This window comes from Enhydra lutris, unplaced genomic scaffold (assembly GCF_002288905.1).
Source record: "Enhydra lutris kenyoni isolate GAN:26980312 unplaced genomic scaffold, ASM228890v2 scaffoldscaffold5, whole genome shotgun sequence".
In the NCBI taxonomy this organism is placed as follows: domain Eukaryota; kingdom Metazoa; phylum Chordata; class Mammalia; order Carnivora; family Mustelidae; genus Enhydra; species Enhydra lutris.
Window position 1 is genome coordinate 942,163 of NW_019154089.1, and position 25,686 is coordinate 967,848.

The 25,686-nt window shown below is 49.7% G+C and overlaps 1 long non-coding RNA gene across 1 annotated transcript; it reads right to left on the bottom strand.

Moving 5' to 3' along the window:
• Nucleotides 1-822: 822 nt before the first annotated feature.
• On the bottom strand, nt 823-25,253 carry LOC111141202. The gene is made up of 4 exons (XR_002640190.1): nt 24,891-25,253; nt 14,947-15,169; nt 6,716-6,788; nt 823-1,048 (listed from the first exon to the last, which is right to left on the bottom strand). It is a non-coding gene; the product is annotated as an uncharacterized LOC111141202 (long non-coding RNA).
• Nucleotides 25,254-25,686: the final 433 nt, after the last annotated feature.

Below are 25,686 nucleotides of genomic sequence, written 5' to 3' on the forward strand. Positions count from 1 at the left end.
AGAACTGGGTTGTATGGCAGATCTGAAGAGGGGAACTCCATGTGGAGGTGGGGTGTGTGCGGAATTGAGCTGGAATGAGGTTTGAGGGAAATGGTGGAGGGGAAACATGCTGAGAACCGAGACAGAGAGGGGATTGGAGAGAAAGGAGAAGCACCAGGGGTTTGGGGACAGAGGCCTGTTAGCCTCTGAGGAATGAAGGTCATTCAACAACACCTCAAAACCACATTTGGACCATCAGGGGCAAGATCCACCCTTTACAGAAACTAGTACAGAGGAACTGATGCAGAGATCATCTGTTCCTAAGTATACTCTGACAGCAAGACTTTTTGGCTAGAAAATTTTCCAGGCCTTTGGGAGCAAGCATATTCCATTGAGGTTCTAATGAGGGCAGGGCAAGGTGAGGAAGGGGGTATAAGGCAGGGATAAGCATCTTTAAAGGGAGGAAAGCTTCTCAGGCTAGTTGGGACAAATGGAGGCTGTGCTGGGGAAGAAGAGATGATGAGACACATTTTCAGTAAGGTCCCTGGCCACTCCCCTTTTACTGAGTGGGTAGGGATTGAGAGGGCTTAACTATCCAAAGAAAAACAGGGGTGCCTGTGTGGCTCAGTGGGTTAAAGCCTCTGCCTTCGGCCCAGGTCATGATCCCAGGGTCCTGGGATCGAGCCCCGCATCGGGCTCTCTGCTCAGCGGGGAGCCTGCTTCTTCCTCTCTCTCTCTCTCTGCCTGCCTCTCCGCCTACTTGTGATATCTCTCTCTGTCAAATAAGTAAATAAAATCTTAAAAAAAAAAAAAAGAAAAACAGAACATTTCCCACCTTCACATCCACCTCCACATCCATAGTAAAGGAGGGTTCTCATGTGAGTACAAACCCAGAGAATGTTGCTGGCAGCAGCCAAGAACCCAAGAGACATGGCCAGGTTATACATCCCATGTGGTTCTTTTCTAGAATTTGACCTCAAGGGCCAGAACTCAGCAGCCAGCCAGTGGTAGAAGTTGCTGGAGTTTCACCAGGTTTCTTCACACAACAGCGGCGAGTTGCCTTCCATTCCTGGAAATAAAGAAAAATGTCTGTGTAGAAGGCCCTGACAAAGCATATTTTCTGTAAAAGTTCCTTAGCCACAGAAGCTGCAGTGGATTTTCCACATACGTGACTTTGGGAGAACCAGCTAGGACTGCAGGGGTGGCACAGTACAGGTGTTGGGGAGCCTGGGATTCATCCATTTCACGAACGTGGCCAACTTACCCACTTTCTCTGAGCCTCAATCTTACCTACAAAATTGGGATAATAACACCTACCTCTTTTACTTTTTTTTTTTTTTTAAACACCTACCTCTTAAACTTTACAGGAAGTCTCAATGAAAGGAAGAATCCAGATTCATGATTTTTCACAAGGCCATTTTATCTCAGATTTTTTTTTAAGTAGGCTCTACGCCCAACATGGGGCATAAACTCACAAACCTAAGATTAAGCGTCACACGCTCTGTCCACTGAGCCAGCCAGGAGCCCCTTCACAAGGCCATTTTATTTTTTTTTTTCCCTGTAAAAAGGATTTATTTTAACATAGTTACAATGCCATTATCACATCCAACAGAATTAATTGTAACATGTTTTTGTACACTATTAGCAAGATACTTTACCATATAATTTACATGTATATTATATACATAAACTCTGTCTACGTCCCTGTCTGTGTAGACATTTGCCTGTAGAAAAGAAGATTCAAGAACTTGACCTGATTTGAATGTTGGAGGATTGTCACGTGGCAGAAAGTTTTAGATTTGTTGTGTTTATCCGTCCACAAGGCCATTTTAAAAACCATTATATTCTTAGGGGCGCCTGGGTGGCTCAGTCGGTTAGGTGGCTGGCTTCAGCTCTGGTCATGACCTCAGACTCCTGGGATGGAGCCCCATGTTGGGCTCCCTGATCAGCAGGGAGTCTGCTTCTCCCTCTCCTGTGCTCTCTCCCTCTCTCTCTTTCAAATAAATAAACAAATATTTTAAAAAATAAAAATAAAAACCATCGTATTTTCACTGGATCCCATTTGTTCACTCAACAACAATCTAATGAAAGAATGTTTCTTGGATGGCTAATGTGCACTCAAAGCTGTGATGGCCACGAAAGGAGAGGTGCTCCTTTAACAACTCCTCCAGGCAACTGCCTCCTGGTGGGAAAGTCAGGGAGCATGAGACCTGGTAAGGCCCCTGTGAAAATGAAGGCTCAACTATGTTGTCATGCTCTTTTGTATTCCCGGCATTCATGAAAGGGAGGCCACACCAGCTGCACAGGCTAAGGTGGGATGCATGAAAGGAAGGGTGTGGAGTGGAGCCTGGAAAGGCAGGATTTGGAGAAGTAGGAGAAAAGAGAGCATTCTCAGTATATATGTGCTGAGTGAGTAAATGAACGAATGACTAAACAAATAAGCAAAGATGGGGCGCCTGGGTGGCTCAGTGGGTTAAGTCTCTGCTTTCGGCTCAGGTCATGATCTCAGGGTCCTGGGATCAAGCCCCACATCGGGCTCTCTGCTCAACAGGAGCCTGCTTCTCCCTCCCTCTCTGCCTGCCTCTCTGCCTACCTGTGATCTCTCTTTCTCTGTCAAAATAAATAAAATCTTTAAAAAACAAAAAAAAAAAAAAAAGGAAAAAACCAAATAAGCAAAGACAATAAAATCAGAGAACAGTAGGCATAACTGTAAGACCTGCCTGAGTGGACTGTGGGAATTGTAGAGCTGTGAGGAACAAACTAAGAGACAGCACAGGTTGTAGAAGAACTCTGGAGATAGCAGAATCTTCTGGTAGGAGCATGGGGTCTAGAACTGGAATGACAGGGTTGCATTTAGACTCCATCACTTATTGGCCATGGGACTTGAGCAAGTTACTTGACTTCTCTGTGCTTTAATTTCCTCATCTAAAAAAAAATAGGGATAGCATTAATATCTACTTTAGAGCATCATTGTGAGGATTAACTGAGATAATGCATGTGAAAGCATAGTGCTAGCACCCTGTAAATGCTCTACACTGTGAGCTTTTAGTCTCAGCATTTGTTTTATTAAATGCTAAGAAGAGAGGCACCTGGGTGGCTTAGTTGTTAGGCATCTGCTGTCAGCTTGGGTCATGATCCCAGCATCCTGGGATTGACCCCCAAATCAGGCTCCCTGCTCAGGGGGGAGACTGCTTCTCCTTCTCCAGCTCCCCCATGCTTGTGTTCCCTCTCTCACTATCTATGTCATAAATAAACAAAATCTTTAAAAAAAAAAGGCTAAGAAGAATATAGATTCAATATGAAACCTATAGTGAAGCAGTGAAACTCCTGGGAATGGGAAATGGGAAAGGGAGGCAGTCTTTTTTTTTTTTTTTAACATATAATGTATTATTTGCCCCAGGGGTACAAGTCTGTGAATCATCAGGCTTACACACTTCACAGCACTCACCATAGCACATACCCTCCCCAATGTCCATCACCCAGCCACCCTATCCCTACCTCACCACCCCCCAACAACCCTCAGGTTGTTTCCTGAGATTAAGAGTCTCTTATGGTTTGTCTCCCTCCCTGGTCTCATCTTGTTTCATTTTTTCCCACCCTGCCACCCATGACCCCCCCGCCCTGCCTCTAAAATTCCTCATATCAGAGAGATCGTATGATAATTGTCTTTCTCTGATTGACCTATTTCGCTTAGCATAATACCCTCTAGTTCCATCCACATCATTGCAAATAGCAAGAGTTCGTGCTTTTTGATGGCTGCATAGTATTACTGTGTGTGTGTATGTACCACGTCTTCTTTATCTATTCATCTGTTGATGTACATCTAGGTTCTTTCCATAGTTTGGCTACTGTGAACATTGTTGCTGTAAACATTCGGGTGCATGTGCTCCTTCAGATCACTACGTTTGTAACTCTGGGGTTAATACCCAGTAGTGCAATTGCTGGGTCATAGGGTAGCTCAATTTTCAACTTTTTGAGGAACCTCCATGCTGTTTTCCAGAGTGGCTGCACCAGCTTGCATTCCCACCAACAGTGTAGGAGGGTTTCCCCTTTCTCCGCAAGGGAGGCAGTCTTTTGTTAAGAATCATTGGCAGCAGAGTTCAGGCTGGTCAGAAGGGAAAGGGGGGTCATGGCAAAGTTGCAGCCCCAAAGGGTCAAGAAGGGCTGACAAAGGACTGGAAATAAGCCTTCCTCAAAAAGAGAAAGCCTGCTACCATTTCCTCAGAGCTGTGTGGAATTGGAGCCTGGCACACAGAAGCACCCAGTAACTGTATTAAACAGCCTCCTCTAGATGCTGTGCAAGTTGAACATCTTTATGGAGCTCCCTGGCTCATTGGCAAACACTAGTGGAACTCTTCTAGGTAAAATCCAAAAAGTTTTATTTTATTTTATTTTTTAAAGATTTTATTTCTTTGACACAGAGAGAGCGCAAGCAAGGGGAGCAGCAGACAGAGGGAGAGGGAGAAACAGGCTCCCCACTGAGCAGGGAGCCCAATGCATGGCTCGATCCCAGGACCCTGGGACCATGACCTGAGCCGAAGGCAGATGTTTAACCGACTGAGCCACCCAGGAGCCTCAAGTCCAGAGAGTTTTAAAGCACTGGAGAAGTCCACTAAGACCTGGCCTCTGGCTTATTTCAGTGTCTTCTACTTACAGAAGCAGACAAATGAACACATGTGAAAACAAAGCCAATGAATGTGGCCAACACCAGCACTGACTTCAGCAGAGAATGACCGGATTCTTATTTTGTGTTAGGGTATTAAAGAAATGAAACAAACACTTATGCTTCTTCTTCTCTTTCTTAGTTCACTGCTCTGCCAGAGTCTAATGGAATTTGAGGTCCAGGTCAAGGAAGAAGAGGCAAACTCATCAGTTTGCCTCTGGCCATGGTTCAAGATTTTGGTTTTCATCTGAGCAATGAGTCTCACAGTTTTGTGCCTCTTTTCCTGATCTACATTTTCAGATTCTACTTTACTAGGCAGGAACATCTTCAACGTAATTGACTAAAATGTTATTAAAATTGGTATAAGAAAGAAGGAAAGAGATTTTATGTATTGGCTCATGAAACCAAAAATTCAAAGGTAAGTTTCAGGCATAGCTGGATCCAGTCACTCAGACGCTGTCACCAGGAATCTCCTCCCCTGCTTTCTCTGGCTCAGCTCTCTTTTCTCTGCATTCTCAAGTAGCGCCTCTGTCAGTTTCACAATTACATTCTCACAGTAAAAAGTCCCAGCAAACAAAAGGCATTCTCTTTCCCAACAGTCTTAAGAAAAGTTCCAGGTTTAGTGTTTACACTGGCTTTGGGTAACTTGGCTTTTTTCAGAATGGGGGGCTGGAGCCAAGAGATGTGACACTGTGAACCAACTCCAGAGGAGAGCTGGGGGTGAGGTTAGGCACCACCAAATCCTACAGTTGGAAGTGTGCAAGGAACACTTCAGGTTTCCCTAGGAAACCTGAAGTTTAGTTACCACAACTAGGAAGTGGATGCTAAACAAACAAAAAACACAGCTGACCCCTACATGCCACCAAAACCCAAACCATAAGCCTTTGGCACAAGTGAAACAACAGTCCAACAGGCTAATATTGAATCAGTTTGGGAGTCAGCCTATCTTCACCTGTATTTCCAGGGAAGTTGCATCCAACAGGGAACAAATTTCAGCACTCAGAGGTTGAGCCTTCTTGAGATCGTGGCATAAAACCAGCCATTGGTTTTACCTAAATGCACTCTCCTTTCTGGAAGTGTTCTTTCTGAGGAAAGTGCTTCAGGGAGCACTTAATGCTTTAAATGTTTGTACAGCACCTTGAGCTCTCAAGAAGCATCACATAAAGGCGTACGCTTTTAATTGTGACTTTTTGAAGCATTGATTCCTCAAGTGGCCTGGTATTCGGATAATGATCTTAGGACCCCAGTCCTGGAGAAAACCACATTTTTCTCTTAGGCAATGACGCAGGGGAGTATGGCCATAAAATTCCCATCAATAATGTTGAAGAATAGGGGCGCCTGGGTGGCTCAGTGGGTTGAGCCACTGCCTTCGGCTCAGGTCATGATCTCAGGGTCCTGGGATCGAGGCCTGCATCGGGCTCTCTGCTCAGCAGGGAGCCTGCTTCCTCCTCTCTCTCTGCCTGCCTCTCTGCCTGCTTGTGATCTCTCTCTGTCAAATAAATAAATAAAATCTTTAAAAAAAAAATAATGTTGAAGAATAGCCCCGAAATACTCAACCGTTATGTCCATTTGCATTTATATTTTTAAAAATGGGCCGATAATAATAATGAAGCACACGACATACGAGGCATAAGAACTAAGGACAAAATTAAATCCACGTATTCATTCAATACACTTGCTATGTGCCTACCATGTGCCAGGGACTATCCTAAACTTTGAGGGTGTAGAAATAAAAAAAAAATGGATTTAGAAAATCCTTGCTTATGGGTGCCTGGGTGGCTCAGTCACTAAGCGTCTGCCTTCGGCTCAGGTCATGATTGCAGGGTCCTGGGATCAAGCCCCGTATCGGGCTCCCTGCTTGGCAGGAAGCCTGGTTCTCCCTCTCCCACTCCCCCTGTTTGTGTTCCCTCTCTGGTGGTGTCTCTTGCTGTCCATTAAATAAAATCTTTAAAAAAAAAAAAAAAGAAAGAAATTCCTTGTTTATATGAAGCTTACATTTGCAATAGTGTGTACATTGTATACATCTTCCAGCTGCCTCTATTATTGACAGGAAATATACAGCAATAAACCAACCTGGCAAAGTCTCAGTGAATGCCATTCTCCTCTTCATAAGGATTAAAAGGAGTCTTCTGAGAGATGCAGACACCTGTTCAAGAGGCCACAGAAAATAAGTGGTAGAATCAGGACTGAAATTTGTATCTCCTTATCTGCCTCTAAACTACTATTCTCTCTTAGGGTGTGGATGGAGGGTGACAGAGAATGGTGGGGACTTTGGCAAACCAGAGACCAAGCTCTGTGCAAAGGGAGCCACTATTATTCAGCTCCCTCCATGTGTCACAGGGAAATGTGGCCCACGGCAGCTAGGTTTTCTGAGTTTCCAAGAGGAGCCTGCAATCAAAACTGATTTTTAAAACACCATGGAAGCCAAAAATAATCTGTCTGGGCATAATTCAGGCCCTGGGTCTGCCCCTCTATTAGAGGTCACAGTGTGGCCAGGAGCGTCCCTGGGGAGGTAAGACTCCAGAGAGCAGCTCCAAAACTCCGTGTATGGAGCAAGCTGCAAAAACAGCTGTGGCCCTTGCACAGTCTGTCTCAGGTTGATTTGATATGGCTAAGGTAGAAAAACGGTGGCTTGTTTACTAAAAAAAGCGAAGTCCTTAATGAAAGGGAAGTCTGAGGAAGCAGCTGGAACATTCCACCACCCCCCAGGCCCCAGCGTGGAGGAGGTTGGCATAGAACCATCCTATGGTGGGTTGACAGGCCACGCTTATCTGAAAGGGAAAATTTAACTTCAGGGCGGGCTTCGTGTTACATCTGAGGTCCTAATAATGATCATTATGCTGTCAGCACACAAGACGTGGTTCAAAATAATTCTCCTCCTAAAAGTCACATTCTACTCGCTTCCTGGCCCTCCTTCACCCCCTCAACCCCTCAGCCTCCCACACTCAGCAAGTCTTTCCTCTTCCCCATCCCATTTGCCAAGGGGTGACAGCCATGGGGCATACGGAGGTCTCCTCCCTGGGGTGGCCTGGGGCCAGAACAGAGTTGGTGACGAGGTCTCCTCCTGTCCTAGCTTTTGGGGGAAGGGAGGGAACCCAGAAGAGCTTCCACCTTTAAAAAACATTTGCACCATCAATAGAATGAAACTCTGCAAGACAATAGTTTTACTTACAAAGTGTAAAGGAATTCCCATCCTCCAGATCTTAAGATCAGAAAACCTCTGTTTACTACAAGAATTGTTTCAGAGAGGGAGTGAAATCTGGCACACGGAAAATCCCATTCCTGTCCGCTCTCAACATAGTAGCTTTGCAGCCATATGCCATTGAGTATGATGGTATCACAGCCAAACAGGACTACGCTGTGGCATTGGAGACAGATTTGCCACCTCAACCACCTCCTTCTGCTGCTGGAGGCAGGTGGCAGGGCTGTGAGATCCGCAGATCAGGCAAGGGCTCCCGGCTGGGACCTGACAACTCCGTTTGTGCTATGAGGCCCTGGGAGCCTTTTCTTTGGAAAGCACAGGAAGTAAGGACCTAGATTCTTTCTTTTCTTTTCTTTCTTTCAAAGATTTTATTATGAGAGACAGCGAGCAAGCCAGAGAGTGAGCAAGACCATGAGTAGGGGGGAGGGGTAGCAGGAGAAGCAGATTCCCCACCAAGCCAGAAGCCCAACCCCAGGCTTGGGCTCCATCCCAGGACCCCAGGACAATGACCATAAGCATGAGCCACCCAGGCGCCCCAGGACATACATACTTTCTGAACAGGACGAGTCGGAGAAAACTTGTACTGTGTCCCACTCCCTTGCTTGGAAGATCATTTAAGATGAAGAGAGAAAGTGACCTCTCCCCCTTGTGGGGACAGGGCAATGCTAGAATTCAAAAGGTCCAGAGGCCAGTGTTCCAGCCCAGGTTCCCCTGGCTTTGGGACCCAGAACAATTTACTAAACCTCTAGAGGCCTCATTTCCCTCATCTGTAAAATGGAAATAATGGGACCGAGCCCGCAAATCTGTAGTGAAGGTCAGGTGGTGCACAGAGGAGAAGCTGCTTTCTCTTCGCAGAACTTACATAGAGCTCTCCATGGCCTTCCTGAATCCCCACCATGCACCCCCCCATCTACACCCTAGGAGAGGGTGCATATGCAGACCTTTGCTTCAGCCTTGGCCCCAATCCTAGTTTCTGCGGCTCCCTGGACACGTCATCGGGAGTTTCATGTGACGACCAGGGTCACCCTCTTGCAATTCTTTAGCTGCCACAGTGGAGACACAAGCTACCTTTGCTCCCACTCCACCCCGAGCCTTATTTTGGACGCCACCTTTGCCTGAATTGCTGGACTGCTTTGGCCACATTCCAGACGAGAACGCACCTGCCCCACCTCCTGCTCCAGGCCTCTGGACAGCCCAGATGACAGCCCTGTAGGTATGGCGTCCACCAGAGCCAGAGTGGGAGTGGCCATCCACACTCTGTCCATATGCAGTTTCTCAGGCTCCGGTGTAAACCTGTTGTTCTGACTCCCTGAGACCAGGGCCTAGGGATCTTCAAGTAACAAGCCCAGCGAGGGAGCAGGTGCACATTAAAGTTAGCATCCATGGCCCCCTGGGGCCTCCAAGCATGAATCTCTTCCTCAACCTGTTTCTTGTCATCTGTCCTATTTAACTCATCATTCCCCAGGGAAGCCAGGCCTCCAAGCCAGAAGCCAGGTGGTCCCCCAGCTTCAGGACAGGCCCAATCACCTCTTAACAGATTTGGCCCTTCTCCCTGCCCTGCCTGCTCCTGCTCGGGCCTTCCCTGTGATCTCACTCCAGAACCAGTGGTCTTACTCATCACCTGACCATTCTGGAAGGCTTGATCTGAAATGTTAATTTAGGGATGCCTGCGGGGCTCAGTCAGTTAAGCCTCTGCCATCATCTCAGGTCACGATCCCAGGGTGCTGGGATCGAGTTCCACATCGGGCCACTTGCTCAGCCATGAGCCTGCTACTCCCTCTGCCTGCTGCTCCCCCTGCTTGTACTCTCTCTCTCCCCTTGACAAATAAATAATAAAAATTTTTTTTAAATAATAAAATCTTAAAAAAACACGAAATGCAAATTTGGCCCTAATATTCCCTTACATAAAATTCTTTAGGGTTTTTCCCTCCTCTGCAGGATTCAAAAGCCTGTCCCTACAGCCTCAGATCTCCTGCCATTTCCACTCCTACAGGGAAAACTCCAACTAGACTGACATTATGCTCAAGTCTTTGAACGTTCCATGGGGCTGCATGTCTTTGGGCTTCTGTAGACACAGCACCCTCCACCGGAATAGCCCCTCTCCTCTGCTACTTTTCCTTCAATCTCAACTGAAATGTCACCTCCTCCAAGAAGCCTTCCCAGTAGTGCTGAGTAATCCCTCCTTTATCTCCATACACTCCCCAAGTATATCTATACCCATGATCCTATTTTGCCTTTATTTGTTTCTGTGTTTCTGCCCTACTAGATCCATACAGGGCTGTGCATTTTATTCATTTTAAATTCCAAGCCTTTATCAGGGCTGATAAGGTCCTTCAAGATCTGGCTCCTGCCCACCTCTCCACTCTGTCTCCTACCACTCTCTGCCCCACCCACTTCACCCAGTCACACTGGCCTTTGGACTGTTGCTGAGGGCACCAAACTCCTTTCTGCTTCTGGCTCTTTGTTCCTGCAGTGACCCTTTCCTCGAATGCCCTCCCCTGGATCTTTCCATGGCTGGCTCCATATTGACATTCTGATCTCTGCTCTAGTATCATCTCCTCAAGAGTCCTTCCTTGACCAAACCATCAGAAGTAGTCTTCCTTCTCCATTTTTCTCTCTTATAATACCATGTTTTCTTCCTTTGGGGCACTTATCACAAGCTATAGCTATTTCTCATTCAAAATCAGCCTTATTGGGGCACCTGGGTGGCTCAGTTGGTTAAGAGTCTGCCTTCGGCTCAGGTCATGATCCCAGGGTCCTGGAATCGAGTCCTGCATCAGGCTCCCTGCTCAGTGGGGAGTCTGCTTCTCTCTCTCTCCCTCTGGCCCTCTATGCCACTCATGCGCTCTCTCTCTCTCAAATAAGTAAATAAAAGCTTAAAAAAAAATCAGCCTTGTGGAGGTATAATTTGCATAAATAAAAGGTGTACAGTTAGATGAGTTTTGACAAATACCCATATACCAGGGTGGCTCAGTTGATTAAGTGACTGCCTTAGGCTCAGGTCATGATCCTGGAGTCCCAGGATTGAGTTCTAGGATCAAGTCGGGCAGGGAGTCTGCTTCTCCCTCGGACCCTCCCCCAGCTCATGCTCTTTCTCTCTCATTCTCTCAAATAAATAAAATCTTTAAAAAAACACTATTTGTTAAAATCTTTTGCCATATTTTAATTTGGATGTTTGCCTTCTTATTGAGTTATATATTTCTCTGTATGTTGTAGATGCAAATTATTGTCAAAAACATGTATTGCAGAACTTTCTTCTATTCTGTGACTTACATTTTCATATTCTTAATGCTGTCTCCACCCTTTTTTATGATTATTTCTACCTGTGATCTAAGAAAACTCTGCCTATCCCAAGGTCATGTAGATTTTCTTCTATGCTTTCTTCTAGAAGTTTTATAGTTTTTCTTTATTAAATACTTAATTCTTTGATCTATTTCAAGTATGTTGTGAAGTAGGAATTGAGATCCCTTGGATATTTGGTTACTCCAGCATCCTTTGTTGAAAAAAAATCTATCCCTACAACCATAGTTATTTAAATTCTGTTCCCTTTTTTCGGGGTGCCTGGGTGGCTCAGTGGGTTAAGCCGCTGCCTTCGGCTCAGGTCATGATCTCGGGGTCCTGGGATCTAGTCCCGCATCGGGCTCTTTGCTCAGCAGGGAGCCTGCTTCCCTCTCTCCCTCTCTGCCTGCCTCTTTGTCTACTTGTGATCTCTCTCTGTCCAATAAATAAATAAAATCTTTAAAAAATAAATAAATAAATTCTGTTCCCTTTTTAAAATTATTATTTGTCTCTCCCACTAGACTATAGGCTCCATATATTTATTCTAATTTATTTTTTTTTAAAGATTGTATTTATTTATTTGACAGAGAGATCATAAGTAGGCAGAGAGGCAGGTGGGGGGGGAAGCAGACCCCCTGCTGAGCAGAGAGCCTGATGTGGGGCTCGACCCCAGGACCTTGGGATCACGACCCAAGTCAAAGGCAGAGGCTTAATGCACTGAGCCATCCAGGCACTCTATTTGTTCTAATTTAATCTGAGCTCTTTTCCACCTCTGCTACCTCCTTGCAAGGGGAGAAAGCAGAGAAAGAGCTTACTTGGAAGTCACTTCTAGAGCTGATTCTAGGGGCCAGGAGCAGGGAAGTGGGGAGAGCCCATGGGAAGGAAAGCAAGCCAGGACGTGGTGTGCTATGGAGCTGGTCACTGCTGGGGGGACCTGGGGCCTCCGCACCTCCACCCTGTATCAGAGAAGGGAGAAAATATCTACCAATCCAGCTCTGTTGGTCAGCGGTTACCCCAGCAGAATTAACCTCCCCAGACCTTCAGACCACGGTGCTCGAGCTCAGAGACAAGCCCTGGGCAGAAGGCAAGAGCCTCGGGGAGCAGCTAAGACAAGGGGTTTCACCTGCTCCAAACCGGATGCCAGGATGCCCGATGAGTAAAAGGTGGGTCAGGAGGATGAGAAGAGAGGGTCCCACGTTTCTGACACACAGTCATAACAAGTATTTATCGAGTGTCTCCTCTGTGCCAAGCATTGTGTTGAGCAGTGGAGACAGTCATCCAAAAACCAATCCCTCCCCTTAGGACGGAGACAGACAGCAACCAAGCCAGTGACTGATCTGCATTATACCAAGAAGAGGTCAGTGCCGGGAAGACAAACAAAACAGGGTAAGAGAATTGTGAAGGTGAGTGCTGGGATGGGAGTTATTTGCACCATCAGCAAGTTTCTTGAGAAACTGCTGGAGAGAGAGAGAGAGAGAGAGAGAAGAGACAGAGAGACAGAGCCATGTGGATACCTGAGGCAAGAACAATCCGGGCAAAAGGAGCCACAAGCGAAAAGCGTTTAGGGAGGACTAGCTTAGGGCATTAGAGAAAACAGGAGGTCACTGGGGCTGGAGCAGAGTGAGAGGCAGAGCCTCTAAGAGGTCAGGGAAAGCCTCAGAAATGAGTTTGAATTTTATTCTGACTGTGATGGGAAGCCACTGCAGGGCTTTAAGAAGAGTTATAAATTTGTCTTATTTATGACTTAAAAGTTATGTGAGATACCGTTACACATATGTTAGAATGGCTAGAATTTTTTTTTTTTAAGGGATGATAGCCAGGACTGGCACTTTGCAGAGGGAAGTCAGCTCTCCCACCACCTGCTGGGCCACCAGTGTGCAGAAGGGTTGGGCGGAGTCACAAAAAGATAGACTTAAACTTAACTGTGCAGCCCAGCAATCCCACCCCTAGGTATTCACCTAAGCGAAGTGAACCTTAGGTTCACATCCAAACCTGTACATCAATGTTTGCAACTTTATGTGCCATCACCAAACAGCGAAAATAGTTCACATGTTCTTCAGCTGGTGACGGCTAGCCTGTGGTCCATCTGGGTAAGGACACTCCTCAGCCACTAAAGGACATAGACTACTGAGAATACACGTGACAACCTAGATGGACCTCAAGGGAATTATGCTTCATGACAAAAATTCCATCTCCAAAGGCTGTATTCTCAAAAAAAGACTGTAGAGTTGGAGAACAGCTTAGTGGTCACCAGGGGACAGGGAGGTATGAAGAGAGAGTGGGTGTCCATACAAAGAGGTGGCAATGAGAGGGCACAGTGACCTTCCTTGGCTGTGGCTGTGGATACACAGATCCATACACAGGATTTCAGTGCACAGAACTATACACACATCCATGCACACAAATGACTGCAGGTTATAAAATGGTGAATGGAGAATAAGGCCTGCCACGTAATTAACAGTAATGTGCCAAGGTCAGTGTCCTGGTTCGGATATTTTCCTACAGCTCTCTGTAAGATGTCACCATTGCAGGAAGCTGGTTCCATGGTGCACAGGACTCTGATTTGTTTGCATCTTCCTGTGAATCTGTAATTATTTCAAACTTGTAAAAACTTAGAAACAAAACTCTGACAGGTGGGTAAAAAGTTCAAAAAGACTTTTTTTTTTTTTTTTAAATAGGGGACATTTGCAAATGGATGGGTAGTAGATGGCACTTGAGAATTGTGGTTGCCTTTCTCAGTGGGACATGCTTCTCAGTTGTCCTCACTCTTGGGTAATCCATGTGAAGCATTAGAGGGGCAGTGTCAAGGTCTACCACGTGCTTCCAGTGGTGCAGCAAATATATGCCTGTGTATATACATCATTTTAAAAGACAGCAAAATGGAAACAAATATTGAATGTAGGTAATAGGTTTATAGGTGTTCACTGTTTTATTCTTTAAACTTTATATTTGAACATTTTAGTAATAAGAAGTTGAAAGAAAAAAAAGGCATGAACTGTGGACAGGTACAACAATCTGGGTGAACCTCAAAACATCATGGTAAGGGGTGGCTGAGTCGTTAAGTGCCTGCCGTTGGCTCAGGTCATGATCCCAGGGTCCTGGGATCGAGTCCCAAATGGAGCTCCTTGCTCAGTGGGGAGCCTGCTTCTCCCTCTGCCTGCTGCTCCCCCTGCTTGTGCTCTCTCTCTTTCTCTCTGACAAATAAATAAATAAAATCTTTTTTAAAAGCGTGAAAGAACAACAAAGAAGTCCATCATGGTAAGTAGAGAAGCCAGATTCAAAAGGCTACCTACTGAAAGATTCCATTTTGTAGAAGTTAAAACTATAAGGACAGCGATGGGAACAGTGACTGCCAGTTGCTGGGGATGGGAGCAGGGGGGTGGCTGGTCACTAAAGAGCAAGAGCAAGAGAAAATTCAGGAGGTGATGAACATATTCTGTATTTTGATTGCGATGATGATGGTTACGTGACTCTGTTTGTCAAAACTCATAGACTTTGTGCTAAAAAAAAAAAAGGTGATTTTAACGCATGTAAATTATACCTGGAAAAAACAAAACAGAAGCAGAGGAAGTTATCACGTGTGGAACCATTAAAAAGCAAGCTACACGAGGGCAAGATCTTCTCTGTCCTGGACTTGTTCGTTGTGCTTATGACACAGTTGGCATCAACTAAGCAATGAATAAATATGAGCTCATATGTGCAGTGAGTTTTTTCCCTGGATAAAGCCCTTGCACCACAGGGACCAGGAGCTGGGCAGTGTGGTATGGCACAGGCTCGGCACAGGGTCACTGCCTGATGGGTGATGTGGCTTCATCTTACTCACATGGGCTTGACATTTCACTGTAGCATCACCAGGAGCACAGAGGTCCTTCAGTGTCCTGCGTGCTGGTGCTCTCTGGCTGGAGGGAGCTCTGTGGGCCATCTCAGGGACCAGCAACAACTCCAGGAAGTGACAAGTGGCTGCTCCAACAGAAGGGAGGTAAAGGAATTTCCCTTTCTCTTGAGACTTGTCAGTCAAAACCGAACTTCCTTCTCCGAACTAGCTCCTTTTAAAAAGAAGGAAGAACTTATCAATTCCCTTGGCAAGACTAACATGCTAAATAAACATGACACATTATTTTCCAACATAATAACAACTACCATTGAGCTTTCTCAGTGCCAGGGCCCTTTATGGTGCCATGTTACTCTTACAGCAATTGAATGTGATGGCTACTCCAGGAGCCCATTGTACAGATGAGTGAGCTGAGGTTCCGGGAGGTGAAGGGACTTGCCCTTGACCATATCCTGGGGTGCTCAGCCGGCTGACCCTGCACTTAGGTAAGTGGCCTTTCACAGAGAGCCCGTCCTCTTGAGCCCCCCAGCTGCCCAGGGGACAGCTTTCACGTAGAGTCACTGTGGGTTCTGCAGCACCATTTGGGCAGTGGAAGTCTCTTCCACTGGCCCAGAATGGCATGTTCTCCCTGCTGTGGGGTGAGTGGTTGCGTCTAGGTCAAATATGGAAGGCGAGGGGAGGAGTGGGGGTGAAGGAAGGGAAGGGCAGGGAAGAACATGCAGAAAACACCAGCTGCTTCTTCTAGCTTTGAAAAAACACAGGCATTAGGGAACACAGATTTTTATCACAGTTTGTCAGGACGGAAGAGGAGGGGGAAGAGCAGGCTGCAGAGTAAGAAAGGGCTTCTATCCAGACCTCAGCACTGGGTCTGAGGCCCAATGATAATGACAAGAAAGATGGTAATGGTGATGATAGTCACCAACACCGTGCCAGGTGCTGAGCTAAACCCTCCCTATGAGTGACCTCAGGTAGCTTTCCTATTATTTTCATTCCCACTACAAAATGGAGGCCCATGGGGCGCCTGGGTGGCTCAGTGGGTTAAAGCCTCTGCCTTCTGCTCAGGTCATGGTCTCAGGGTCCTGGGATGAGCCCTGCATCAGGCTCTCTGCTAGGCGGGGAGCCTGCTTCTCCCTCTCTCTGCCTGCCTCTCTGCCTACCTGTGATCTCTCTGTCAAATAAATAAATAAAATCTTAGAAAAGAAAAGAAAAAAAAAAAAGAAAGAAAGAAAAGAAAATGGAGGCCCAGAGAGTCCATACACAAACTCATAAACATATTTTCACATGTACAGATTCATATACATTGAACGAGGTCAGGAGGGACGCTCATGAAACTAACAATAGTAGTAACCCGAGAAGGGTGGTGAGTGTGACAAAGGGGGAAAGCTTAAGCTTCTTTTTGTATTGTGTAATATTTTTTACAATGGGAATGGTACCCGTGGGTGTGTACTTAAACAACAGCAAAAAAAAAAAAAAAAAAAAAAAGGTGGGAGGTTTTAAAGATCTAGTCCGAAGATCCCATAACTAATTTCGGGCAGGGTCTCTCAGAGGGCAGCTCTCAGTCCTTAACCCTCCACCCCCACTCGGCGCCACGCCTATCCACGAGAGCCCGCAGTTCTAGGCCCCCCACACCTGATGGTGCAGAGGGAGTAGGAAAGGACTTCTGAGCGGTGTCGCCTTTCCCTGGGCTTCCCTAGGGGTACTGCGCCAGGCTCGCGCGTCTTGGCCTCTGCGGAGCCAGTAGCTCGGGTTCCAGACCCAGGGCCCGCCCACTGTCACGGAGTGGACTCCCGGCCAATCAGACCGGGGTGATGCCACGCCAGAGATGAGAGTGGCAGGAAATCAAGGTCAAGGCCCCGGACACAATGGGGCCATTGTCGGTCTCCAGTCAGTTGACTTTCAAGCAGCAGTTCCCTATCCACCCGCGCTCCTTCTCAGCCCCGCCCCTTGCCAGGAAGTCACCTAAACCCACTGCCTCTTTTTTCGGCCCCCGCGGGAGGGCAGCCGCATTCCGAGTCCTACCCCAGACGGGGGAGCTTGGCCTCCCCCTGCATGGCCTGTTATGTCCACAAGGTGGCGACAGAACACCACACTTCCGAGGGCGGGAAGCAAGACCCGAGGCCAGCAGCTCAATCACGGATCAGGGCGTGGGGGACCGTGCCCTTCCGTTTTATCCACAAAACTAAGTGAGGCTATACTTTCCCTTCACCTTTTACTCTGAGGTCGCTGAGATCTGGAAACTCAGGGGCTTTTCTCTCAGCAAATGGCAAAATGGCTGTGGGCTGAAGCTCTTTTCCTTGATGGCGAGAAAACTGAGGGAAACCTCTTTGCTACGTAAATCACAGCAGGTGAAACTGACCGCCTCTAAGGCCTGGGTTCATCAGTTGGTTAATTGGTTGATTGACTGACAACCTCTTGCTGCCTCTCAGCCGCCCCGGGACTCTGTGGGTCCAGGCAGGCGGTTGTTTACCTTAAACGCGTGGCCTGCGCTCCAGGCCCTAGGGGCAGTGATGAGCAAAGCTAGCTTGTCTCTGCCCTCAAGAAGCACCCAGTCCTGAATGGGAGGGGAGACGGTGATCAAAGCTACACCTAGCACTGCAATAAGTGGACAGGGCAAGGGCCTGGCCTGAGCCATTCCCTCAGGAAGTGATTCGTGAGTTGGGATGGGAAGGGTGGGAATGAAGACCCCTTTCCTCCCAATCCCCTTAAAACAGCCCCTTCTTGGATTGATCCAATTACCCACTGGACCACCAGGCCCGTCCTAGGCCAGGCAAGTGGTTGGAAAGAGTAGATTAAAAACAAATGTACCCTTGGGCGCCTGGAGGACTCAGCTGGTTAAGCCTCTGCCTTCGCTCAGGTCTCGATCCTGGGGTCCGGGAATCAAGATCCAATCAGGCTCCCTGCTCAGTGGGGAGTCTGCTTCTCCCTCTGTGCCCCTCTCTCTCTGTGTCATGAATAAATAAATAAAATCTAAACAAACAAACAAACAAACATACCCCAACAACACAGGCTCCTTCTGAGATCCACTGCCCTTCCCTTGTGTCACTGGAGGACGGCCCCACACCATGTCAGATTCCCAACCCCAGACCTGAGGAAGGAGGAAGAGCCTTTCAGGGAGGTGATCTGGGAAGGCCTTCCACAGAGTCAGAAGGGCCTATGAGGGGGGAGCCTGGGCAGTGTGCTAGCATGAGGCCAGCATCCCTGGCTGCCATGGGGAGTCTGGCAGCCCCTCTGCACAGTGGGCAACAGGGGGAGCCAAGGGCTCCAACCACCCTCACACAGCAGCCACTGGCACATCGTGAGAGCTGAGAGCGTGGACTCTGGGGGCCTAGCCCACCTGTCTCACCAGCTTTGGCCAATTACCTAACCTAAACTTCAGTCTCCCTGTCTATAACACGGGGGCAATAAGAATGGCACCAACCCTCCTAGAATGGTTTTGAGGATTGAGGGAGATAATATGGGAACTCTCCTGGCCCACAGTGGGCACTTAATAAACACAGGCATTATTGTTATCCACTTTTTCATGAGCCCCTTTATCACAAGGTTATGCCAGTTGGGAAACCAGGAACGTGTGACCCAGAGAGGTTAAGTAGCTAGCTTCCAGTCTCAGGATCCAAACCCAGGTTCCTTTGACGCCAAAGCCTGTGTTCTTGGGAGGTGGGGGAGGGGTTCTCCAGGGCCCCAGGCATGGTGGGGTCAGAGCAGGAAGCAATGGGGAGGCAGGGCGAGAACCCCCAGGGCAGGTGGGTGCTGAGGCTACCTCCAGAACCCTGGCATGCCGTCCTGCCAGCCCTAGCCACAGATCTCTGCTCAACTCTGCCCCCAGGATTTGTGGTGCCCCCTCCCTCACCCACTTTGGCCCGTTGGGTTGGGCCCTTTCCCTTTTCTCTTTTTCCGGGCCAAGTGCAGTAATCTCAACTAACAAAAGTGACCATGGCTACTCTGACGTGCGTGTGACACTGATGCTGGCCAGGCTGGGCCCAGCCCGTGGGCCAAGCGGAGCTCAGGCCCCTTCCCACGTGCCAGGCCGCATGGACTGTGCCACTTGGGCCCTTCCCCATGAAGCACCCGAGCAGCCCTTGCTTTGGAGACACGTGCCAAGTGTGTTACAAGCACAATGAGCAAGGATAAGACAGATAAGATCTTGGCGTCCTGTGTGTTTTAAACAACTGTAGGGCTGGGGGCATTGAGGGTGGGGGAGCGGTAGAAACTTCTTGAGCCCAGCCTGCTCCGGCCCCCGCCCGCCCAGCTCTGGAAGGGTGGGCCAGGACCTGGGGCAGAACTGGGCTCAAGATAAGCAGAGCCCAAAAAAATAAAATTAAAATAAAATAAAATAAAATAAAATAAATAAGCGGAGGCCAGATAGGCCTCAGAGCGCAGAAGATGCTGCCCTGTGAGGCCTTGTGTTTGGGGTTAGTGGGCGTGGTAGGGCAAGAGCGGTGTTGGTCCAGCTTCATCTACCCTCTAGAGGTTTTGAAGTTGGTCAGACCACATGTGAGTCCTGACACTGGCACTTAGAAACTGTGTAGCTTTGGGAGGTCACTGAACTCTTCTGAGCCTCAGTGGTCTTGTCTGTAAAATGGGGTTCATTAAATGCTCACAAGGTTTGTGAGGATTTAAAAGGAATGAATGGCAAATGATCTGATCTTCTTTGTTGTGGCTGCTGTGGTGGCTCCCATCACCGTTGTTGATGATGGCTTGGAGATAAGGCCACCCAGAGTCGGACAGTTTGGCTGGCCCCCAGACTGGGGGGGGGGGGTGGTCAGCTAGGTGAGTTTTCCTCCCCGCCCAGTCTTCTGATAAGGACACCAGGTCCTTGAGCCTGATGCAGGAAGCTCAGAGGTCCTGCAGAGGGGAGTCACACCCCCCAACTCACCCCAGCCTCCCTCCCCTACTTACTCCAGCCAGCCTGTGAGGTGGGTAGGGACCCATTCTTCTGAGGCAGCCTAATCTCTCTTCTCTCTCACTGATTCTTTAACTTTTGCCAGCTTCTGGGGTTGAGGGATTAAGAGGGGAGAAGGAGGGAGCTGGTGGGGGGACAGAGAAAGTTCTCCAATCTATAAAGAGGGAAGGGGCCGTTTCTGTCTTTTTAATCTCAGGCAGAAATTGGTGACATTAGGTAGCGTAGTTAAGACACCTGTCCCCACAACCTGCAATCCACTTACGGAAAGGGCTGCTTTCAAATCATGACACTGTTAATAAAAGAATAGAATCTTCCACAAGGAAATAAAAATTATTAACTGAAAGCAGAGTCTGCAGTCCAGTTGGCCGACCAACACCCCATTTCCAGGGCTGGGGTCTGTGGCTTCATGTCCTTGTCTCTGTCCTCCCTTCCAAGCTCCCCTGAGAGCAGGCCACGGCTGGACTGGTGGAGGGCTGCAGTGCTGGCTTGCGCTTAGGTTGGGACTGAAGTCCTGCCCTTTGGCCCTTTCTAGAAATATCAGCCTGAGCAGGGGCCTCTTGAGAACCTGCTCATGCCCAAGTCCTGTTTTTCAGGCAGGATCTTTAGGCTCCTCCTGCAGGTGGGGCTTCTGACTCTATTCCCATTCCTCTCCTCTCCATCCCTACCCAGTTCCCCCCCAGAATCTGGAGAGGGAAAACTCTGGGCCTCCAGAGCCTTCTGAGGGTCTGGAGGAATCTCAGAGGACCTGGGAGCCCGAACTCCAGCTGGCCGACGTGAGGAACAGTTAAGCTCTGGGGAGTGGGGGTGGGGAGTGGGGGAAGTTGGACCAGTGTGTGGAGCCTCTGGAACTTGCCGATCTGAGGATCGATTACGCTGAAATGTTCCCGGTCCGGTTCACAGCAATGTCCGTGGGGAGACTGTGGGAAGGTGTCTGTCTGTCCCAGGTTCCTCAGGCTTGGAAACCCACAAGCCCTGCCTTCTGTGATTTCTGGCCTGCCCACTCACAGCCCTCTCCTCTTGCCTCTGCCCACCTCATCCCCATTTCTTGGCAGCCTCAAAGGACTTAAGCTTCCCTGGTCCTTGCTCCTATGATCTGCCCACCCCCACTGGTGATCACTTTGGTCTCAGTAATTTAATTCCTGCTCTTTCTTTAGGACCCCCCTCCAGGACACCCTCCTGACCCTTCCCTGTCCCAGGCTGGGCTGGCCGGCTGTCCCCGTCTTCTAGCATGCCTGCTATCTCCGGAGTAGTGCTTTGTAAAGTACCTGTTCCCTCTCACCACTGCCATTTGCCTGAGGTCAGGGCTGGTGCCACTGCTGGGCCTGTGGAGGGGGCTCCATTGGACTGGGTCAGTGAGTGGTGATCAACCTCATTCGGGCTTTAGGAGTTCACAGTTCATTGTGCATGTGGGGGTGATAGCCAGGGTGACTCTGGCCTCTCCCCAAAATCCTGGATTTCAGGTTCCCTTTCTCTTCCCCTCAACCCTCACTCACCCCTCCCCACTGTCCTAGTAAGGGGTGAGGAGGTGGTGCAGCAAAGTGGACCATGGGGCCACATGCCCACTGAGGCGGTCTGCCGCAGCTTTCCTCTTCTGTAAAATGGATCATCCAGCACCCTCTTTGTGTCACTTTAAGGACTGAATGTAATAATCCCCAGAAAGAGCTCCTTCCCTCCCAGTGGCAACTCTGGACCAGGGGCAATTCTCTTTCCCAAAGGTTCGTGATCCCTTCTGGGGAGGGGAGAGCACCCTAAGTGCGGCAGTTCTGTACCCCTCATGCCCAGCCTACCCCCTCTGTAGGGCCACACCTTCCCCCTTTGCAGAAGCCAGGGCAGCTCTGGGACACGTGGCAGGGGAGTCCAGGCATGCTCCTGGTCACAAGGGACAAACAAGTGGGTTCCGTGGTAGGTTCTGACCTTATGGGTGAGTCCCCAATCTCATGAATGCCTGCCTGACAGGGGCCAGGGTCTAGGAAATCACTATCTGGGCTCAAGGTTTGGGGCAGAATCAGTTAGCCCAAGCAGCAGGGGAGCTCAGCCACCAGAAATATGGATGAGCCGCCACCTCCCTGCCATGATATCTGGAGGCCTCTTTGCCTACCATCAGGCCACAGTCCCCAAGATCAGAAAGACAACCTGTGTGGAGGCCGCCAGCAAGGCCTCCTCTCCACTGCCCCTCCCTCCCCCAGCTCAGGGCCTTAGGGGATGGTAGTAGGAGGGATGGAAGGTACGAACCCTGGAGACAAACAGGCATCTGTTTTAATCCTAACTATCCGAGTGAGATCTGGGGTTAGTGACTTCATTTCTCTGAGCCTCAGTTTCCTAAGCTGTGAAATGGGAAGAACGACAGCACATGTCTCTTAGAAAGTTCTAAGGACTGAATGGGAAAATTCACATAATTCATTCAGCTCAGAGTGCACACACTAAGAGAATAATAAATGGTGGTATTACTCTTATTATTATGTGTGTCCCTAGCATCTACCCAGGAGACTTTAATGTTGTCCAACCTAAGAGAGTCAGAAACTGCTGAACATTTATAATACCTTGAAGAGGAGCTTGGTTACCTGAAGTGAGTGGAGAGGGCCTACCAGGCTCTAAAGCAGGGGCACTCTCCTTTTCTGTACCCACCCCATGCTGGGAGCCCCTGGTGGTCCTGCTGTTGTCTTTACCTCTTCCATGTTCAAAAGCTCATGGAGGCCTTGGTGCATTTTCTGCATGTGGGAAACTCTTCTATAAAATGCTCAGCTGGGCAGCTCTGCCACCACGAGCCAGGGGCCCTGGTCTGAAGGCCACAGGGCACTATGTTGGCTCTAGAGTGGGCTGGGATGCAGGCCTGGCCAGAAAAATGATCACAGGGATACCACCTTTGCTCGGTGCCACACTTCTGCCTTTGCAACAGGGAGTCTCCAGCTTTTCTTGCCAGGGTGACGACTCGTGGACAATGACACCAGCAGCACAAGGGGCCCCTTGCCCTCTACTGGGAGGCCTTAGCTTTGTAGCCACTGTGAATTTGGAGCAGCTGACAGAGTGGAGGCTGAGAGACCCGCTTCCCTAATGGCCTGCACCACGAAGGAAAGCAGGGACATCAAGTATCCCCCGAGGTCCCAGGCTTTGGCCTCACAACAAGCAGCAGCACAGGGGGTTACACCTGCCCCCGAAGACACACACATTGGGCTCATCCACATCTGTAAAGACAAAAGGAAGCAAAATGCAGAGGACACAACTGCCTGAGGGTCTAGGCCCCCCTCAGGTACTAGAGGTTGCTGCTGGCTAGCCTGCCCCTGTGGCATTGTGGGTGTCAGCTGAGGGACCCTGGCATTCCCAGTCAAGCTCCCCTGAGTAGACCAAGGAGGATGAGAGAGAGGCTATGCCCAAGGATGTAAGTTGGTTGGTGGCCCTGGCCACATAGGTGTCCCTTAAGGCTGAGGCCCAAGTCAAGCTCCCCACAGTGGACAGCACCCATCCCCAGTCACCAGCCATGGGTGGCACTAGGATCCCCACTGCCATTCAGTGGGGGCAGAGGGATCCTCAGCCTTCTTTGAGCCAGTTTGGAGGTGGGACGAGCCACAGAGGGGCTGCCTCTGGCCTCTTTGTTGTGGTAGTGGGGTTCCCAGGGGGGCCCCCTGGCTCTCTGGGCAGTGCAGTCCTGACCCGGAGGCATGGTAGCCTGTACCACCCCGACGCAGCCCAGAATGTGGAGTGGAACGTGGGGTTCTTTTATTAAATGCCCCAAACCCAGCTCCTCATATGGAGATCAGGAGGCTGGGACCCGGCAGCCCCACACCCTGGAGCCCCCCCTACTGGCCTGGAAACTTGAGTCAGTGGCCATGTGGGGCCCCAAGTGGCCAAGGAAAGGTGCCTGGCATCCTCAGAGACCAAGCTGTGTGCAAGGGCTGGGAGGTTCCCTGGGTTTGGGGGTGAGGGTCAGGGTATAGGGAAGAGCCTTCTAGAAGCTCTGGGATCATGTTTCAGGAGAAAGGTGAGCACCATACCTGATTCTGCCAGGTCTATGTCCCATTCCGGCACCTCCTACTGCCCTTCCCACTTAGAATTCCTCCTGACCCTCTTTACATGTGTTTAAAGGAGCCTGTGATTCTCTTGATCATGGTTTGTAATTCTCTACTTGATAGTCTATCTCCCCTATGGACTGTGAGTTTAGGAGGTGGTACTACTAGGATGGCTGACCAACAAGAATCAGAATACAGACTGACAGGCACAGCCTGGCACTCCTACTGTGCAAATCAGGGCTCAATGGCAAGATGTGAAACCAGAGCTTATGTGCGGATTGGGACATCCCTTAATCTTTTATTCCTACTTTGAGGGTTGCAGAAAGCTCCACATCAAACCAAACTGAACCAAAATGTGAGTGACTGACTAGCAGGCAAGTAGAGAGGTACTATTTCAGGGACACCTGGGTAGCTCAGTCCTTTAAGCTACAGACTCTTCCCCACCATTCCTGGTCTCCAGCCCTGTGTGGAGTCAGCCTGATACTCTCTCTCCCTCTGCCCTTCCCCCTCCTAAATAAATAAACAAATAGGAGGTACTGCTTCAAAGACTTCCTTTGAAATGAAACACAAACTTGACTTTCTTTCATTCAGTGATAAAAATATTTACTCAAAATGGATGCAGGCTAGTGAGTGGACACCGAGAGGATAAACACACACACACACACACACACACACACACACACACACAAACACGTTTGCCAACTCTGGCGGGCCTGACATGTTCTGATAAAGGCTGACTTGGGTCCCAAAGAATGGACTCCTTTTCTATGTAAACAGCGTCTCATCCAGAGGAAAGATCCAGGGGCGCCTGGTTGGCTCAATCGGTGGTGCCTACAACTCTTGATCTTAGGGTTGTGAGTTCGGTCCCCACACCGGGAGCAGAGATTAAAATCTTTAGGGGAAAAAATAAAAGACTAAAGATCCCCAGCAGTGCCAAGGTCCAGGTCGTGTGGGGGGGGTTGGGGGAGAGGGAGGTCCTGATCCATGGGGGGGGGGGGGGGGGTGTCTCAGGCTGCAGCCCACAGACTTACCAAAATATGGTCTTCACCACTGGCTGTCCCATAGGGGAGTCGACGTGTGCAACTGTAAACCCACTTTTTGGTTTTGTTTTCCTAAAGCCAAATGCGGCCGCTTCGGGAGGTGACAGCAGCCGGGCTGGCGTCTATCTGGGAGGTCGGCTCGGGCGGCGCAGGTTGAGGCCCGCTCCAACAGGTGCAGGTGCGCTGCGTGCGCGCCCGCCGGCCTCGCGCGAGGTCCCTCACCCGCACCCGGGCGGCCGGAACCCCAGGGCTCAGAGACCCTCCTGCGCACTGCCCGCGGCCGCTTCGGAGGGCCCGGGAGAACGCGGGGAGCCGAGCTGCGTCCTCCCTCGTTCCCCTCTCAAATGCCAGCGTCCTCCATTTGCTGCGCCCAGGGTGCGGCCTACTCAGTCACCGGCCCGGCAATCCGGGCGGCCGCGAGAGCAGAGCCGGGGCTGCCAAGAGCGCGGCGGAGGGGCGGGAAGGGAGCGCGGGGTGTTTGCCCGGCAAAGCCCGGTGGCGCGCTGAGTCGGGCGCGCTGGCTGCCCCGCCACCTGTGAGGGCGCCCGGCGGCTGCGCCCGGCCTAGCCCTGGGGCCCCCAGAGCGGCCAAACGGGCCAGAAGGCGGGGCTGGACGTAGCGGCCGGGCCAGGCTGCGGCAGCGGCGGCGGCAAAGGCGGTCCTGGCGGGCGCGCCTTTTCCGGCCCGGCCTCCCGGAGGGCAGCGCCCGCGCGCCCGGCGCTCCGAGAGCCGGCGGGCACCCTACTCGCCCCCTGGCGGCGCCGGGGACTCGCCGGGCGCCACCGCT